This window comes from Pongo pygmaeus, chromosome 11, assembly GCF_028885625.2.
Source record: "Pongo pygmaeus isolate AG05252 chromosome 11, NHGRI_mPonPyg2-v2.0_pri, whole genome shotgun sequence".
Lineage (NCBI taxonomy): Eukaryota > Metazoa > Chordata > Mammalia > Primates > Hominidae > Pongo > Pongo pygmaeus.
The window spans coordinates 48,732,763-48,752,759 of NC_072384.2; the positions used below are offsets into that span (position 1 = coordinate 48,732,763).

At 42.3% G+C, this 19,997-nt stretch overlaps 1 protein-coding gene and 1 pseudogene across 3 annotated transcripts in view; both read left to right on the forward strand.

Moving 5' to 3' along the window:
* The first annotated feature begins 520 nt into the window (after positions 1-520).
* Positions 521-1,750, forward strand: LOC129031554 (protein FAM8A1-like; annotated as a pseudogene).
* A 7,977-nt stretch (positions 1,751-9,727) lies between these two features.
* Positions 9,728-19,997, forward strand: part of LYPD6 (LY6/PLAUR domain containing 6) — a 141,942-nt gene continuing 131,672 nt past the window's right edge. For 2 of the 3 annotated variants that reach the window (XM_054479039.2, XM_054479040.2), the window contains exon 1: positions 9,728-9,939. The gene's annotated coding sequence lies outside the window, so the exon portion shown is untranslated. The remainder of the gene's footprint in view (positions 9,940-19,997) is intronic. The other variant, XM_063647462.1, reaches the window with a different exon arrangement.

A 19,997-nucleotide genomic window follows, 5' to 3' on the forward strand; every position in this document is an offset into this window, starting at 1 on the left:
AGCCTCCACGCTCGCCATGGCCCCCTGGTCCCACTTTCTCTCTCAAACTTTTTCTCATTCCTTTGACTCCGCTGGACTTCATCGCCCTCACGACCTGGTGTTGGGTCTGATCACTCCAACATTCCTGGCTGCCCAATGTGGGGCCACAAAGACCCCGGTGAAGGAACACCAGAGCATGTGAAAGCAGAAGATGCATTATCAAAGGATACCCGAGGACGTCTAAAAGAAGCTCGGTGGGAAAGCTGAGTGCTAGGAAGAACCAAGGTAACAATGAGACAAAGTGAAAGCAGACATTCTGTTTATTTAAGTTCTTTAAAGCATTTGTTATGAAGTGGGGGAGTAAAAGTTAGTACTCAGAGTTTGTTATCACTTTTTAGTACAGTAAGGCAGTTTTGCCCATGGTTCCTGGAACAGGGGACTATGGAGTTGGATGAATGGGAGAGAATTGGAAGAGATTTTTTAAAAAAGGTGTATAAAGACAGCAGTGACAGGTACCATGGAGGGTGCTGCTGAGGCGATGATGGCAGAGGGGCCCAAGGAAGCCCGAGGCTGCCCTCTTGGGGCATGACGAGGGTCGAGGGGACCATGAGCCCCTCCCTTCCCTGAGGGGCCCTCCTGCCGCCATCCCATGCCCCTGCGCGGACCCCAGGGTCACCGCCGCTGATGGGTCAGAGCCACCCCGCGGGCTCAGGAGGATCCGGGAGGCGACCTCCAGCTCCCTTGCAGGGCTGCAGGAGCAGGTAGGCTGCTTGATGTGTCCGAAGCTGCGGCGCCGTGGGAGAGGCCGGCGTGGCTGAGCGTCCTTGGATGCTCCTGGCGAGTGCATGAGTGGCTGTGGTAGTCCTGCTGCGGCTACCTTACCTGGCGCAGTGGCCTGGCCACCTTCCCCGCCTGCTGCAGCCCCCAACCGTCCCCACAGAGCTTCCCTTTGGGAGGCACTGTGGTCCCCCAGGCCGCGGCACCGCCATCCCCCCGGCTGGGCTGTTACAACCCCTTCTACTTCCTGAGCCCCAGGGCCGCGGGGGCCTGACCCGGGGGCAGCTGCTGGCATCAGCACCCCTGCTCCAGTCACGGGTCTGAGACCCTGGGTTCCTCATGTGCAGGCGTTGGTCCGGGCCACTCCAGTGACAAAGGTAGGATCTGCAGCCCCTTCATGAAGCCCCAGTGAGACCAGGCAACAGGCAGGCAAAGAATATGTTATTCCATCCTTGGGCCACAGGTGGCAAGGATGGTGGATTTCTTTATTCTCTTCTTTGTAAAAGCAACCATTGTCTTAAGCATTATGCAACTCAGTGGGATAAAGGATATCTCTAAGTTTGCTATGCATTATATAATGGAAAAAATAGATGAGGACACATCAATGGAAGACTTGCAGAAAATGATGGTTGTAGCTTTTATATACAGATTATTAGTTTGTTTTTATGAGATAATTTGCATTTGGGGAGCAGGTGGAGCTACCCCGGGGAAGTTCCTGGTGGGGCTTCGAGTTGTGACATGTAATACATTAGTGCTTATTGCACTAAGTCGGGTTTTGGTGATTCCTTCCTCAAATGTTAGCATTACAACGTCCACTATACGAGCTTTGATCAAGAATTTTTTGATTGCTTCAAAAAATTTGGTCAGGAAGGGACAATTCAGCCTATCATTACACCTATTCCTGTCCATTTATGGGGTAGAGACTCATTGTAACAATGGGATGCTGAAATATCTATTCTTATGGATCAATATAGTAATCATAGTAGACAAATGATGAAAAATATGGGATATCGCCTGGGAAAAGGAGTAGGAAAAGATAAAAATGGCCAATCAGAACCTTTAGAATTAAAAGGGCAAATAAATAGATCAGACCGGATTGGGGTGTCATTTTTAGAAGTGGCCATTGTTGAGCCTCTGGCTCCCATTTTTCTTGTTTGGCTAACTGCCAAACCAGTTTGGGTGGAGCAATGGCCGCTGAAACAGGAAAAACTGGAGGCTTTAAAAGAACTGGTACAGGAACAATTGCAAAAGGGACATATAGAGCCTACTTTCTCCCCTTGGAATTCTCCTGTATTTGTCATTAAGAAAAAATCAGGGAAATGGAAAATGTTAACAGATTTAAGGGCTGTTAATGCTGTGATTCAACCCATGGGCGCACTACAACCAGGGCTGCCCTCCCCAACAATGATCCCCAAATACTGGCCTCTCATAGTGATAGAGCTAAAGGATTGCTTTTTTACCATTCCTTTAGCTGCCCAAGATTATGAAAAATTTGCTTTTACTGTTCCCGCCATAAATAATAAAGAACCAGCAGACAGATACCATTGGAAAGTACTACCACAAGGCATGCTAAATAGTCCGACTATTTGTCAAACTTATGTCGGGAAAGCTATTAAGCCAGTTGGAGAACAGTTTAAAAAATGTTGTATCATCCATTCCATGGATGATATTCTGTGTGCAGCTGAAACTAGGGAAGAACTGATGTTGTGCTACAAACAGTTAGAAAAGGCTGTAAATGCAGCAGGGTTAATTATAGCCCCTGATAAAATCCAAACTTCTACTCCCTTTCAATAAAGCCATGGCTACATTTTTTCAACTATGGAATATTGCCCATACTACGGGTATTTCACATAACTCACAAGGACAAGCAATAGTGGAAAGAGCTAATTGTACTTTAAAAACTCAAATACAAAAAGCAAAAGGGAGGGGACCAGGAATATAAGACACCGCATATACAACTGCATTTAACTTTATTAACATTAAGTTTTTTAAATTTACAAAAAGATCAACCCATGACTGCAGCTGAACAACACCTGACAGGGCAAAAGGAAAATAAAAAGGCTGGACAAGATATATGGTGGAGGGATGCACATACAAAGAGCTAGGAAAAAGGAAAGATAATCTTATGGGGAAGAGGATTTGCTTGTGTCTTTCCAGGTGACAATCAGGTGCCTGTGTGGGTGCCCATCAAACATCTAAAGATCTATCATGAGCCACAGCATCCAGTGGACCCACCTGTACAGTGCAAATTGAAGGTTGAAGGATTGCTTTTAAGCCCCGATTTGCTTTCTCTGTGTCTTCTGTTAGAAGGGGCCTGCTTCTTGTTATCAATGGTAAGTTTTACCCTGTGGTAATTAACCAAAGAGGCAGAAGCTGAGTTACAAATGCTTCAGCAATGGCATGCCTCCTGGTTGCAGCCACAAAAGTTTTTGCTTCTGTTTCAGTAGATTTACTAACATAGGGGCGAGGGTATGCTTGTGTTTTTGCAGGAGATAAGCAAACCATGTAGGTGCCCTCAAGATGTGTACAACCATGGAACAGGAGACTGGAAGGACCCATGGATCCCAACCATGGACTGGGTTCCCCCAGTATGAGCCATGCTGAGAAACTGCTGGAGTGCCAAGGTTTTACCTATAATTGCTTAACGGACCAGTGCTTTCTGACTGAACTCCTCTCTATCCTGAATACAAGAGACCCTAATAGGTAGGATCGCCCCTATTCAGCATGAGGAAGTTTCAGAGGATGGACCTTCATCCTTCTGCAACCCCTAGGATTAAGGGTCCTCTTGTAAAAGGGAAAGGGGAGATATGTGGGAAGCATTCAAACCAGAGCAATTCCATTTTGAGTAAGGGCTAAGAAAAATGAAGCTGGATCACCAACCGGCAAATAAGGGCTGTACAGCCTGCAATTGCCTTGCTCAATTAATTTAAAAAAGAGGGCACCTTTTGCTAATAATAATGATAGCTGTGGTGGTTTTTACAAAAAAGAGACAGGGGGCATGTTGGGAGAAAAGCTGAGTGTTGGGAGAGAAGCTGAGGCAGGGCTTGCATGTCTGCTAGACATGTTGGCTCCTTGCTTCTAGCACTCCCATTATCTCAAGCAGCCATGTTTTTCATTCACTTGATACACTGTTTCCTTTCAACCCCCACATCCTCAGGACCTGTTTGAGCATCAATAAATAGCGTGGGCTCCCAGAGCTCGGGGGCCTTTGCAGCCTCCACACTCATGATGGCCCCCTGGTCCCACTTTTTCTCAAACTTTTTCTCATTCCTTTGACTCTGCTGGACTTCACTGCCCTCACGACCTGGTGTTAGGTCTGATCACCCCAACAATGACTCCCTGCTCTATGAGCTGCAGAACTGATGTTGTGTTATCAGGCAAGGAAACACATGAATCTCCTTGTGCATTTTCATCAGAGCTCTGAGATGACTAGGTGAATTGTCAATGAGTAGTAGTATTTTTGAAATGAATTTTTTTTTTCTAAGCAGTAGGTCTCAACAGTGGGCATACAATATTCAGCAAACCATGCTGTAAACAGATGCGCTGTTATATAGACTTTGTTGTTCTATTTAAAGAGCATATACAGAGTAGATTTAGTATAATTCTGAAGGGCCCTAGGATTTTTGGAATGGTAAGTGGGGTAGCTTCACTAGCTGCATCAGCCCCTAACAAGAGAGTCGGCCTGTTTTGTGAGGCTTTAAAGTCAGGCATTGACTTCTCTCTAGCTATGAAATTACTAAATGGCATCTTCTTCCCATGGAAGGCTGCTTTATCTATATTGAAAATCCGTTGTTTAGTGCAGCTGCTTTCATCAATGATCTTAGCTAGATATTCTGGATAACTTGCTGCAGCTTCTCTTCTCCATTAGCACTTGCTGTTTCACCTTGTGCTTTCATGTTAGGGGCATGGCTTCTTTCCTTCAACTTCATAAACCAACCTCTATTAGCTTCCAATTTTTTTTTCTCCTGCAGCTTCTTCACCTCTCTTGGCCTTCATAGAAGTGAAGAGAGTTAGGGTCTTGCTCTGGATTAGGCTTTTGCTTAGGGGAATGTTTTAGCTATCTTTAATCTGAACCACTGAAACTTTCTCCATATCAGCAACAAGACTGTTTTGCTTTCTTATCATTCTTGTATTCACTGGAGTAGCATTTTTAATTTCCTTCAAGGACTTTTCCTTTACATTTACACTCTGGCTAACTGGTACAAGAGGCCTAGCTTTGGCCTATTTCAGCTTTTGACACCTTCATCTTCTTCACTAAGCTTAATCATTTTTAGCTTTTGATTTAAAGTGGGAAACATACAACTTTCACTTAGAGGGACTTGTAGGGTTATTAATGGTCTATTTTCAATACTGTTGCACCTCAGGGAATGGGGAGGCTGGAGGAAAGAGAGATGGAGAATGGCTTGTTGGTGTAACAGTCAGAACACACACATTTATCAATTAAGTTTGCTCTCTTATCTGGACACGGTCCATGGCCCCCCAAAACAATTACAATAGTAACAACAAAGATCACTGATCACAGGTCACCATAATGAATATAATAATAATGAAAAAGCTTGAAATATTGTGAGAATTACTAAAATGTGACACAGAGACACAAAGTGAGCACGTTTTTGGGAAAATGGCACTGAGAGATTTGTTCAATGCAGGGTTACTTCAAACCTTCAATTTGTAAAAAAAAAATGCAGTATCTTTGAAATGCAATGAAGTGAAGTGAAATAAAACAATATATGTCTGTATGTAGGAGTAGGATTATTGGGCTATATGGTTAGGTGTATATTGAACTTTATAAAAGCGGCAAAACTATTTTTAGTGCGGACATGCCATTTTGCACCCTCACCAGTGTGGTATGAGAGTTTCAGTTGCTCCACAGCCTCATCAACACTTGGTATTGTCAGGGTTTTTTTTTTGCCATTCTAATAAGTGTCTAGAAGTTATCATTGCAGTTTTAATTAACATTTCACTAAAGACTAATGATATGAGTATCATTTCATGTGCTATTTGTCACCCATATATCTTCTTCGGTAAAGTGTTTGTTCATATCTTTTGGCCATTTAAAAAAATTTGGTTGTTTTCTTATTGTTGAGTTTTGAGAGTTCTTTGTATGTATTAACTACAAGTCCTGTGTCAGGTGTATGATTTGCAACTATTTTCTCCCTCTCTATTCTTGTCTTTTCATTCTCATAACCGTGTTGTTTGCAGAGAAAATGTTTTTACTTTTAGAAAGTCCAATTGATTTACTTTTGGTTATGTATTGTGCTTTTGGCTTTGCATTTTCAACCTTCAATTTTTATATATTAAAAGTAAAATTTCTATAAAAAAGATTTCCTCCTAGCAATAGCAGATTATCTACATGTATGTAAATAATAATTACCTATATCTCCTAAATGTGAAATTAAATAAGACAGTAGACAATTTGTGCAGAAAAAACAAATTCGAGTTAAGAAAGATGAGACAAGGATCTAATAATTTTTAAAACACGGAACTAATGTCTTTTCAATTTTGGATAATAGTTGCATGTAGACACATGAAATAAAATGCCTCATGGGGTTTCAAATACCCATTCATTTATTTACCCATTCCTTTTAGAATATTTACTGAGCACCCACTATAAACCAGGACTGTGTTCTACATGGGGGCATATAGATTCATATGATGGGACAAAGAACTTGCAATAAATAGATCAATGGATAACACAATGTGGTAAGAACCGTGATTGACATATATTAAAAATGAACCAGGTTTTTTTTACATGTAGTAGTGTCATCATGCCTATCTCAGTATGAAATTGTTCATGTGACTATTTGATCTAAAGTCTTTCTCTCTTACTCAGGTGATGGGTGCACTACAATCTGACTTCACCACTATATAATTCACCCATGCCAAAAACCACTTGTACTTCCAGAGCTATTGAAATAAAAATAGACATTAATTTAAAAAATCAGAAAGGGCTACTTTTAAAATAATCAATAAACAAGGCTGGGCATGGTGGCTCATGGCTGTAATCCTAGCACTTTGGGAGGCCAGGATGGGCAGATTACCTGAGGTCAGGAGTTCAAGACCAGCCTGGCCAAAATGGTGAAACCCCATCTCTACTAAAAATACAAAAATTAGCTGGGCATCAACAACTCAGGAGGCTGAGACATGAGAATCACTGGAACCTGGGAGGCAGAGGTTGCAGTGAGCCAAGATCGTGCCACTGCACTCCAGCCTGGGCGACAGAGCGAGACTGTCTCAAAAACAAAAACATAAAACAATAACAACAAAAAATAATAAACAGATCTGTAGTGAGAGCTGGGCAGGTTGGGAAGGTGCAGGGTGAGACCAACTATGGTAAATGTGAGCTGGCAGACTCAGCAGGAGTGAAACAGAGGATAGCACTCAGCTGTGTTGGGCAGGGGTGAGAAGGAGAGGGCTTAAAATAAATAAAGTGCGTCTCTCTCTTCGTGCACTCCAGGAGTGTAAATACAATATATGTTTTCTTCGTCGCGTCACTTCGCTCCAGCCTGGGCAACAGAGTGAGACTCCGTCAAAAAAAAAAAAAAAAAAAAAATGCTTGCTGCTGATGTACAGAAAGAAGGCGTTGCTTAATTCTGCCCCTGGCAGTTTCGAAGACTTGATTTTTAAAAAGGTGGTATTCGAAGTGAATCTTGAAGCAAAGACAGGAACTTGCTGTTGGGGCAGGAGAGAGTTGAGAAGGAAGAGGACAGCATTCTAGCACTATGAAATCTTAGACACGGGTGTGTGAAGGTCCACGGACAGACAGTTGTATGTGGAGCAGAACCATCCTGCCTGCGGAACTGTGAGGACAGAAGATGAGACCAACGTGGAAGGCTGGGAACGGACTGGGAAGGAAACGCCTTGCCAACCAGGCTCCATTTGAACTTCCTAACAGTGGGGTTGGAACTGAAGAATTTTAAGCTTGAAAGTGACATGATTACATTAGTGATTCTCAAATAGAAAGGGCAGCGTGTGGTCGACTGGAGAGCACAGCAGTGAATGCCTGTTGCTGAAGCGCTGGTAAGGCATGATGAGGTCTGGCAGTGAAGTAGAGATTCTGGGAGGGATGGATCTAGAAGTCATCCTAGGAGACAGAAATACAGGACTGGGCGATTGATAAGATGTGAATGGAAAAGCAGAAGGAAGATTTAACATTTTCGCTCTTCTGATGCCTGAGGAGTGTTGTATGTTGGTAGTCAACATATTTTTTTAATTTTTTATTAATATTAATGTTCTTTAGAAAATACCGTAAATTATAAAGAACAAGAAAACCATCCATTATCCCAACACGCAGAGATAACCACTGCAGACATTTCATATGCATTATCTTTCTAGCCGCCTTTGAAAATGTATTTCTGAAAAGAGATCCTAAGGGTTCCATGTCTACTAGGAACTCGGCTCTCATAAATTGCATTAATACGTTGAACTTCACTTTGAACCCAAATATGAATATTTTCACTAAACTATGCACCGATTTTTTTTTTTTAATAAAGTGAATAAGTACATGGACCGGAACTGCCAACTGGAAACTAAATGAGTGTCAGCAGTGACACCCGGGACATGCCCTCACTAGTAGATGCTAACCCGCAGAGGTAACCTGCATAGACACGGAGAGACATTTCCAAGTTCAGGTTGATTAATTCATATTCAATTCATTCACCCTGCTGAGCCCTGCAAGAAGACAGCGCGGCAGAGTTCTCCACCTTGAGGGGGCGCTAATTATTTTTTGCCTACTTGAACCCTGAGCTTGGGCAAGCCTGTGCACATACACTAAGAGGAAAACTTTCTGAGGTCTAGCAGCTGTCGATCAAAAACAGGTTATCCTAGGCCCTTCCAAATAGCGGGACTAGGGAAGGAAGTTTAATTAAAAAAAGAGTAAGAATGTTTTTATGTTGAGATGGATAGATTATTGGGAAGGCAGGGTGATTCAGGAGAGGCCTGAAAAAATGCTCCAGGGGTAGAAAATCCAAGGAGAAGGTGGAGGAGTCTCAAAGATGGACAAATAGCCACAGGGCGGGCCGCCCTTATGAAGGTAGTCTTACAGGCCAAGTTCAGAGGGGAGGTGGGGAGGCTAGTTCCGAGTTTCCGGGCATACCCGCGGAGTCCTTCCAGACCTTCCCGGGGACCTTCCCTGGTCACTCCGGCTCCCCGCCGGCCCCCCGCGCTGCTCAGGGGAGAGTAGGACTATGACCCACTTCCACTCTAAGGCTCTAGATCGAACCGTCCAGGGGGATCAAACACGATGTACAACAAGGAAGAGAAAAAACAATACGTCCCAAGGGGGCTGCAGGGGCTTTACCTGGAGAAAGGGTTGGGCAGAGGGTGGCAGTATTATGCCCTGGACTTTTTTGCACCAAAACCCATAACCGGATTCCCACTTCCTAAGACCTGCCTTCCTGGCTCTTCCCACCGCCTCCATGCTCCGCACCGCAGCTTAGGTCTTTTACTGCAAACGTCAAGTGGTCTCCGCCCGACCTGGGTTCGGAGCTTCAGTTGCTCTTGAGCTCTGCTGTCCGGCGGATTTCGCGGGGCCCAGGGGATGGCGGGGAGTGAGATTTGGCCAGGGTCATTTCACACTGCCGGGCCTCCAGCCACGCACGCAGCTGCTGGCCCGGCTGAGGCTGGCGGCGAGGGAGAGGCGCAGGGGGTCGCGCACAGAAAGGTATCGGTACACCCTGAACAAACACTGCTCGCTTCCAACGCTCACTGGGAACAGGCTTCCCGGGAAGGTCCCAAATCTCTCCAGTTCCGCTCACCCTGCGGGCGGCAGCGCGGCGCCCGGGTGCCCCAGCTGCGCCGGGCCGTCGGCTCCCGCTGACCGGAGTTTGCAGACTTGGCGCTCAGGCCGATTCTCCCGGAGTTGGGTCGCGCGTGCCGGGCCAATGAGCGCGCCCCGCGGAGGGCTCCGCTCCCCCCGCGCGCGCTGATTGGTTCCGCGGCCCTCGAGGCCGGGCCGGCCGCGGCTGCGGGCGGCGGCCAGTGCCCGGCGCGAGTGGGAGTGGCGCGCGCGCCCCTAGCCGGCCCCCCGCCTCTCTCCGCCGCGCTCCCTCGCTCCCTCTTTGAGCTCCCGGGCTCCGGCAGCGCGCTGGCGGGGCTCCGCATTGCACACTCTGGGGGCGCCGCAGTGTTCGTGGGATGGGGCAGCGGGCTGCAGCTGGCGGCAGGAATCCGCGCGCAGCCCGGGTGAGTAGAGGCGGGCTTCCCGGGAGAGCACAAAAGAACAGGGGGTTGGTGCCAGCGGCCCCGGCTTAGGCGGGGCCTGGCCAAGGCAGGGAGTGCGCTGAGTCGCTGGAACTACCCGATGCTAGGGCAGCCCCCTGGGGCCAGAGGAACTGGGGTCCCGGCCTCTGGCGTTTTGCCCCGAATGGGCAGAGAGCCCCGCGCGCAGCCTGGACGGCTCCAGAGGGGCGTGTGTACTCGTGTGTGCTGGGCTGGCGCGTGGAGGGTGGTATGGAAAGGTCAGGAGCTGCCAAGTTCAAGGCTGGAGGAACCTTTCCCAGGAGTAATTCAGCATCTTCTCACGGCCCAGCATGCGTCCACCAGGAACTCCAGCCGGCGGGAGTTCCTGGGCGGCTGACTGGCAGCACCCCACATGTTGCTGCGGGGCGGGGGGCAGTGGCGGTGGCCCGGCTGCGGCCACCCGGAGCCTCTGAGGGAGGTGCAGTGTGCTGGGGGTACCTCCCCGCCGCTGCCAGACCACGCTAGGCCTTTCAGCCATCCACCCCGACAACCCAGGGAAGGGACCATCCACCCACAGAGTTGGGATTTGGGCTGGGCTTGACTTGGCGATCTGTTTTTCTCTCTGGTAACAGCAGTTCCCTTGATTCACATTTGGCTAAGCGTTCAGTTACAACCTAAAGCTCGGTATCTGACGGTCTGACTCGCTCTGACCCCCACCATATCCTCACTATCTCTACCGCTGCCCTCCTCCAGTCCCCTCTCCCGCCCCAGTATCTGCACTGCTCCTCACTGCGGGGCTCAAAACTTGGTGTTTGAGCATGATTGCCTTCGGTGTGGTCCTTGGCATTTTCAAGTGTCACAATCACATCCTGTTTCCTAGAGGACTCCAAAGACTTGTTATAATGGGATGGGGGGAGAGAATTGGGTGGGGGGGAATGGAGGAGGGTCTTTGGTAGTCACTTGTTGGAAGAACAGCATTGACCTCCCAGAGCATATGACAAAAAGAATGTTAAGCCTCTTTCTATGGTAACTTACCCAAGGTGTGACCTCCAAAATTCAATTTTCTTTGTGGGAGGCAAGGGAGTTTAGATTCTCCAGGGGGAAGCTTATTTCTTGTTAAATTGACTTGCGGTGACATACACTCTGTTCTGCTCTGCTCTGGCCAGCCATTGCAGATGCCGTGATATTATTAGAGCAGTTCCTTTAAAGCCATTATATTTTCTTTCGAGTGAGAGGAACTCGAGCTAGCTGTTTAAAATTTTGGATCTGCACCTTATTTCTCTAGAAGACATTAATGGTTACTGTATATGCGCTCACGTGTACCAAGTTTGCAAAAGGTATTTGTGCAATCGCCCATGAAATGGCTTAATGCACATTTATGTTAAACCCATTTAAATGTAAAACATCTATCTGTTTTCAATTTTAGTTTCCACCTCGACCAAAGGCACCAGACTGAAACAGGACTTAAAAGAGGCTTCCTTGTTTAAATAGAGGTTTATAGAACTCTAGTCCTGAGAGCACACAGTAAGCTTTCTGAGTCTGTAGGCACACAAAGCTTGTTAAAAATTGTGAATTGGTTCCTTGGGTTAAAAATAGTGGAAATGCTTCCAGACCAATTAAGACAGACAACTGATGAAGCTACACTCTGAAGCTGTTGACAGTCTTTGTAAGGTGAATGTTTATAGTACATAATGCGTAAATGGGGCTGATGCTAGGCAAATAATATCAAGTAAAAAACCATACCATGTGTTGTATCATACTGGATAGTTTATATGGCACATTGAAATCTACTATTAAAGTGTCTGAGGAAATCATATCTTTATCATCCCCATTTCATAGATGAAACAACTGAGGCTTTCAAAGATGGACTTTTCCCAGATCAATAGCAGAGTTCAAGGTCAAGTGTTTTTCAAATTCTTTTCTCCCTCACTCCTTCCCTTCCTTCCTTCCTTTTTGGTGTTTACCTACTTCTTTGTTGTTTACCTACTTCTGATATCTGCACCTCTTTTTACCATTTAATCCATAGCTTGAGGGACCATTATGAATCATCCCCAAAAGGCTTTGCTGTCTGCTAAATATCATTTAGCTCCCACTAAGGTGAGGGCTGATAAATGTTTAAAGTGAAAACTAAGAATAGTTTTAAGGAGCTACCCTTTTCAAAGAGATACGTTATTTTTGCTAATGAGTTGTTAAAGGTACATATAATCAAAACCCTAAAGGACGATGTCCTAATTGTAATGTTTCAGAAAAACAAGTAACAGTAGGAGAGATGTGTGAGAAATATGTAAGTCTCCTATTTTATAAACACTCCTTATAAGTTCTGTAGACGATTAACAATAGAAACAATAAATGAATATCTCATTAGTGCTATTCTTATTTTAAAAAGAATTGACAAAATAGATGACTTAAATAAAATCAGAACTACTCTGGAAACACAAAAAACAACCACTTATCAAAAGTCCTGAAATCCTCATTGACTAGTGTACAAATGTAGCAGAAGATGTTGGTTAAAGAGAAATCATATTTTTACTTGCAAAGCTAGCAATAAGAAGCATACAGATATCTGCCTATCTGATTATTTTTTAAGGGCTCATCATTTGCAAATCTTTTCTTGGAAAATGATTGCTTACAATATTTACTTGTGTCATTGCATACTATTTATTAATGAGATTAATTTCATTTGCAATAATGTGGTTAAGTGTTGAGTTTACTAGTAATAAGTCGTGGTTAAGTATGTGGGCTTTGGATTCAAGTCTTGTCTTCACGTATATTAACTGTGGGACTTCAAAAAATGATTGAACTTCTCTGTGCTTTAGTTTTCTTATGTGTAAAGCATGAATAATGCAGTTTTTAAAATTTATTCATGCAGCAAATATTTAGTGATTGCCTATTATGTACCAGCTCTGCTCTAGATGCTAGGGATACATGTGCAAACTCCTTGCCAATGAAATTTACCGTCTGGTGCCTGAAATCTAATGACACAATGCATTTAAAATGCTTGGGATGGGACCTGACACCTACCAAATGCCCCGTTATTGTTGGCTGTTGGTATCATACATTCTTTCAGGAAATGTTCAGAGTGCCTACCAGATGTAACACAGATTGCAGCATGTAATGATGAATGATACGTGTGTCAATTCAATTAAGTATTCTAATGGAAGAGGGGACTCCAAAGAAGGATATCAAGAGTATGATCAGTCTCTAAAAGGGAATTCAATGCTGATATGTTAGGGAAGAAATGAAAAGAAATACTTAATTTACTCATAAGAAAGTGGGAAGCATATGAATTAACCTTATAGGAACCCAAAAGTGATAAGAAAAACAAGTCTTGTACCCAAGCTCTGTAAAACACTAAACTCATAGGGAAAACACATAGGGAAAGTAAAGAAAAGAAAAAGAAAGCTTACCTGGATACATGTAATGAAAAAGGAAAATTTGAAGGGTCAGTTTATTAAATTGACCTTATGAAGGGCAACAGATCCCAGGCATACTAGAAGTGGGGTAACCAAAAGTGAATTTGTTAAAAAAAAAATCCTTGCAATGGATTTCCAAAACAATAATGAAAGTCCCTTAAATACTGTGAAATAAGGATTGTGGAACTACTCATCTTTCATCATACCAAACATGTACGGGGAGATAAAAAGAGATAAAACAGAGTGTAAATGAATTCTTTGCTTCTGTTTTTGCTGAGTAATATTCCTACACCCAGGCTTTCTCAAGCAATACACACATTGGAGGTAATAGATCAAGAAGTGGCAAGTGCTGAGGATATTCCAGACCTAATCAGCAGACTAATTACAGATAAATCACCAAGACTAGATGGCCTTCACCTAAGTATGTTGAAGAAGCCTGGTGTGTACGTGACAGCAATCTGGGGTATTGCTGGGGGATTGACTGGTGTCCTTGGGGGCTCCAGTCAGGGGAAGGGTTTCCAGAAGGACTGGGGGCCAAGAAACCAGGCCCGTGTCCCTGTGGATGATTGGGAGATCGATATTCAAAGTAAACAGATTACAGCAAGTAACAATTTTTTTTTTTTCTAAAGAAAAGGGGGATTGACATATTAGAGTTGAAGGAAAATACAGTCATGCACCTCATAACAATGTTTGGGTCAAGAATGCACTGCTTATATGATGGTGGTCCCATACGAGTATAATGGAGCTGAAAAATTCCTATCACCTAGTGACATCTTAGCTGTGGTTGTGTGGTAGCACAACACATTACTCACCTGTGGTAATGCTTGTGTAAACACACTTACCGTGTTACCAGTCTTATAAGAGTATAGCACGTACAATTATGTACAGTATACAATACTTGAGAATGATATTAAATACCTATGCTCCTGATTTATGTATTTACTGTTAATGCAATTTATCATTATCTTAGAGAGTACTCCTACTTATATTTAAAAAAAAAAAGTTAACTGTAAACAGCCTCAGGCAGGTCCTTCAGGAGGTATTCCAGAAGAAAGCATTGTTATCATAGGAGATGTCAGCTCCATGCGTGTTATTGCCCCTGAAGACCGTCCAGTGGGACAAGATGTGGTGGTGGAAGACAGTGATACTGATGATCCTGACCCTGTGTAGGCCCAGGCTAATGTGTGTGTTTATGTCTTAGTTTTTAACAAAAAAGTTTAAAACATGTTTTTGTTTAATAGAAAAAAAGCTTACAGAATAAGGATTTGAAGAAAATATGGTTGTACCGTGTGTTTGTGTTTTAAGCTAAGTGTTATTACAAAGGAATCAAAAAGTTAAAACATATAAAAGTTTGTAAAATAAAAAAATTACAGTAAACTAAGGTTAATTCATCATTGAAGAAAGAAAAAATGTTAAAATAAATTTAGGGTAGCCGAAGTGTAGTATTTATAAAATCTACAGTAGTCTACAGTAATGTCCTCAGCCTTCACTTCCACTTCCCACTCACTCACTTGCCACTCACTCACTCACCCAGCGCAACTTACAGCCCTGCAAGTTCCATTCACGGTAAGTGCCCTATATAGGTGTATCTTTTTTCTTTTATACCGTATTTTTATGGTATCTTTTCTATGTTTAGATACACACATACTTACTATTGTGTTACAGTTGTCTGTAGTATTTAGTGCAGTAACATATTGCACAGGTTTGTAGCCTAGGAACAAAAGGCTATACCATGTAACTTAGGTGTGTAGTAGGCTATACATCTAGGCTTGTGTAAATATACTCTGTGATGTTCACACAGTGACAAAAATCACCTAATGATGGCTTTCTCAGAATATATCCCCATTGTTCAGTGATACATGACTATATGTTTGTTGCTAAGTGTTGTAGGAAATATATTTTAATGTTTCAGAAAGCCTAACCAGGTTTCCGATTCCGGTTCCCTCCTCATTCATGACCTTTTCTTATGAATGGGAAATTGGCTAGAAACAAAAAATGGAGATCAATAGGTATGTCTCTGAGTGGACAAATAGCCTCTTCCAGGAAGTAGTTTGGGGATGGTCTAATTTAACACTTTTATGAATGCTTACGGGTGATATGCATTTCTTATGGTAAGTAAAAACCAAGCTGCTAAAGTTGAACTATAGAAATAACTTCAAAGACAATCTAAATAGGAAGAAAAATAATAGGAGATTAAAGTCAAAATGGAAGATTGAAGATAAGTGTACTTGGAAAAAGCAATCCCAAGAACATTTATAGGAGATAGTTTTAAATTCTGTTCTCATCAGCAGACAACATAGCTGGCTAATAGTCTCTCAGCTCTCTAAAAAGCATGTGTCCACCAAGTTAAAGTCAATGTTAGAAAAAGGGTAGGATATAAAACTCTGTATTAATGTGATGCTATTTAAAAAATATACATGGCTGAATAAGTTTATATAAATAAATCCTCTCTATTTGTTCATCTATGTGGAAAGAAATACATAAAAATATTAACAGTGACTATCTGTAATATGGGATTGGAAGTGATTTTTATTATCTTACCTGTGTTCTCCAAATTTTCTACATTAAACACATATTCTTATAAGACAAACATTATGAAAATAAGATTTAGTATTATAACCTCAGGTTTCATGTAGTCTTAATAGAAAGAAAGCTCATTTGATTATCATTTCTATGTCTTCTGAAAATCTGTAGTTGAAAATTTTGCCTTTTTCTCCCCTCTGAATTCCCCAAGTAAAAAGGGCAGCAGGTTGAAATAACTTTGTGTGTGTGTGTGTGTGTTTGGTGTTAGGAAAAAATGTGGTTGAAGATGAACACCTGTGCTTTTTAAAATAGAACTAGGAAATGTAAAAAGATTTCATTTTTGCCATAACTCAGGATTTGAAGAACAAAGTTATAGAAGCATTGCTGATTTCTTTCTAGACTGTAAGTGCTATGAGGACAGGCACCGAATCTGTTTCTTTCCTTTCTGACTGTGTAGTGCTTGCCTTGGTGTCTAGCATAGAAGACTCTCCCGGTAAATACGTTGGAATGTTTTGAATTGAATGAAAGGATTAAAAACTCTGATAGGCATGTAGAAATTTGAAATAAGAAGAGTTTCTAGGGCCCATTGTATCCTCTGAGGTCATATGATTCACTCATATTTTAGTTTGTTTCTCTGTAAGTTATCCTGGCAGTCTTTGTATTATATGACCCCTGGGCCACAAAAGTGGTTTGTGCTGGTCATCTGGGATCCTCTGGCTTATTCTCAAGTTTTGATCCAGCTCCTGCCACTTGCATCCATCTCTCATTTCAGTTTGTTTTGTGCTTTGGGCCTGGTGTTTTGTTTCTTTCCTTGGCTCTGGATTTTATCTCTCTTTCAGCCTTTGGCTTGGGTTCGTCATCTTTTTCTCCCACTGTGGACACCAGTGTATATAATCCCAGTTAGCTCTGGGCCCCTTTTAAAAAAAACTTATATTTTAGGTTCAGTGGTACATAGACAGGTTTGTTATATAGGTAAATTTCGTGTCACAGGGATTTGGTGTACAGATTATTTCCTCACCCAGGAAATAAGCATAGTTCTCAATAGGTAATTTTTCATTCCTCACTCTCTTCCCACCCTTTACCCTCAAGTAGACCCCAGTGTTTGTTGTTCTCTTCTTTGTGTCCATGTGTTCTCAATGTTTAGCTCCCACTTATAAGAGCATGTGGTATTAGGTTTTCTGTTCTTGGATTAGTTCACTTAGGATAATGGCCTCCAACTTCATCCATGTTGTTGCAAAGTATGTGATCTCATTTTTATGGCTGCATAGTATTCCGTGGTGTATACGTACCACATTTTTTTAATCCAGTTTACTCTTGATGAGCATTTAGGTTGATTCCATGTATTTGCTATTATGGATAGTGTTGCAATGAACATACACATTCATGTGTCTTTATGTAGAACATTTGTATTCCTTTGGGTATATCCCCAATAATGGGATTGCTGGGTAAAGTGGTAATTCTGTTTTAAGTTCTTTGAGAAATTGCCAAACTGCTTTCCACAGTGGCTGATCTAATTTACAATCCCACCAGCAGTGTATAAGAGTTCCCTTTTCTCTGCAACCATGTCAGCATCTTTTATTTTTTGGCTGACCCTTCTTGATAAGCTAGAATCTTTTAAAGAGTGGTTTATACCACAAACTATTAAATATTAACAATTGAATATTACTGTGGTCTGAATATTGTCATACCTCCAAAATTATGTGTTGGAACATAATCCCCAATGTAATAGTATCAAGAGGTGGGGCCTTTTGGACAGAGCCCTCATGAGTGGGATTAGTGCCTTTAAAAAGAGGTTGAAAGGAGCTCCCTTGTCTCTTCTGCCATGTGAGGACACAGCAACAAGGTGCCATCCATGAGGCAGAGAATGAGCCCTCACCAGACACCAGATCTGCTGGTATTGTCATCTTGGACTTCTCAGCCTTCAGAACTGTGAGCAATAAAATTCTGTTATTTATAAATTACCCCGGCTAAGGCATTTTATTATAGCAGCCTGATGGACTAAGACAAATATTAACACCTGATCCCCAGAAGGGATCTAGGAGTCATTGTAGATTGTTCTCCAATATTATCTTAATAAGGCACTGTAGTCAAATTATTCAGTAATATCCCTGGTATTGTCAGAAGGAGTCTTGGCAGAAGAACAGAAAATTTTATGTTGTTTTTACATAAAATCTGGTATATATGTTACAACATGCAACCCTTATTGTCATTTTCAAGAAAGACAGATAGGGAGGAATTGGATAAGAGCAATAACATGGTCAAGCCAGTGCCCAGGATTTTGAGTGAGGACTTAGGGGAAGTAGCTATTTTCTGACGACAGAATGTAAATAGAACTCTGGCTTGGAAGATAAAGGCTCAAGGGATAGGACCTTGTGTATACATTATGAAGGCCACTGCCTGCTGAAGTCTTCTTTAACTAATCTGACTCCAAGACTAACATAGACCAACCCAAAGACTACGTATAAGCAGAAGGCCATAGGGCAGGAACTCCTGCTAGCCATCAGGTGCTTCTCTTTGAGGGAGTTCTTGAAATGGTCCACGGCTCAGGTGTGAAGAGATGAGATCTATATTGGACAGGCGCTGGAGCCATCCTGGCTTAGAAGCCTCATTCCCCTAGGAGTTGATAGCTCTTGTAACTCCATAGACAAAGCTTCCAGGGTCTCATAGGGATGTGCCCAGTTTCCAGAATCATGGCCCTCAGGGAAGCCCCAAGCATGATGTCCCATCAGGTAATTTTAGTTTTCAACCAGCCTACCAATTACAGTCATAGCTGTAACTTGTTACTATGACATTTTTACTCTTATCAGGTTGCTACAATAAAACAGCTAGACAGATACCCGAAGTCAAATTCTTATGCACAGTTACAAGTAGAGTGAATTTGCGTTATTTTTCACAAAAATTAAAAACTAGAACTAGAATACGTCTGTTGATACCTGAAAACAAGGGATTTTAGACAGAAAGCAATGAGGTCAGACTATGTAATACCCCTGCCTCCTGTCCTGCATTCCCACCTGCTCATCCTTATTCTCTGGACAAGAGGATGCAAAGTAAAATTAAAAATATGTTCAAAAGTGTTTAGGTGTATGCGTGAGTAATTACCACATAATGGATTGTTAGGCAAAGTGAAAGTATTGGGTGTAAAATCTTCATCTTTTGCTAGAATTTTTATTGAATTCTTTTAATTCAGATTCGTGATCACCTAACCGAATGAATTCACAACAACTTTTGCAGCAGTTGTGACTTGTTCTCAGCCATAGATAAAGGAATTCGTAAACCCAGGATTGTCCTACTATTTCTGCCTTTTCTTTCGGAAATCATTATTGCTACTTGAACTACCAAAAAAGTATATTTAAGCATTCCAGATGATTAAATAACAATGCAGTTAGTGTGTTTTTGTAGTAGGATTTTGGGTAAACATTTTCAAAAAATATTTAATATTTTTATGACCTAAAAAAGCAGGAGAAATAAAGGTTATTTTAAGCATAATTTTTAGTACCTTGTAGTATAACATATTATCCCAAATGTACACATTACTTAAATTTCTATCAAGATATCTAGAAATACTAGTTCCTTTATGCTGTTACAGAACTTTAGATAATATAATCATTTACTTGCACTTATAATAACAGCATTTATTACCCTCTACTTTTACTTGCATGGTTTTTCATCCACAGAACTCTACCTGCTTGTGAGAGTTATGTTAATTTTCCATTGGCAGAGAGGCAATGTAGAGGGAAGGTTGGAGGTCTGGGCTCTCCTGTGGTGTAATTCTGCCTCCACCAGTGGCTACCTGTGTGAGCTTGGGCAAGTTATTTAGTTTCCTCCAGTTTTACCGGCTACACCATTAACTAGCTGGCTGACCTTTAGCCAGTAGGTCACCCACTGGTCATCATTTGCTTCAGCTGTACAAATCAAAAGGCTTCACTAAATTCCCAAATGAGTAGGAACCAACATATAGTTTTTGACATTTAAAACTACCCATTAATGCTGATCTAATAAAATTGCTTTGATTAACTGAAAGTGTGGCATAATATAGGTAGATAGACTAAAATAGTTAAATATTCAAGAATTCTTGTGTTCTAAGAACATGAGACCTCTAATAAATATTTAGAGGGATGTAGCACA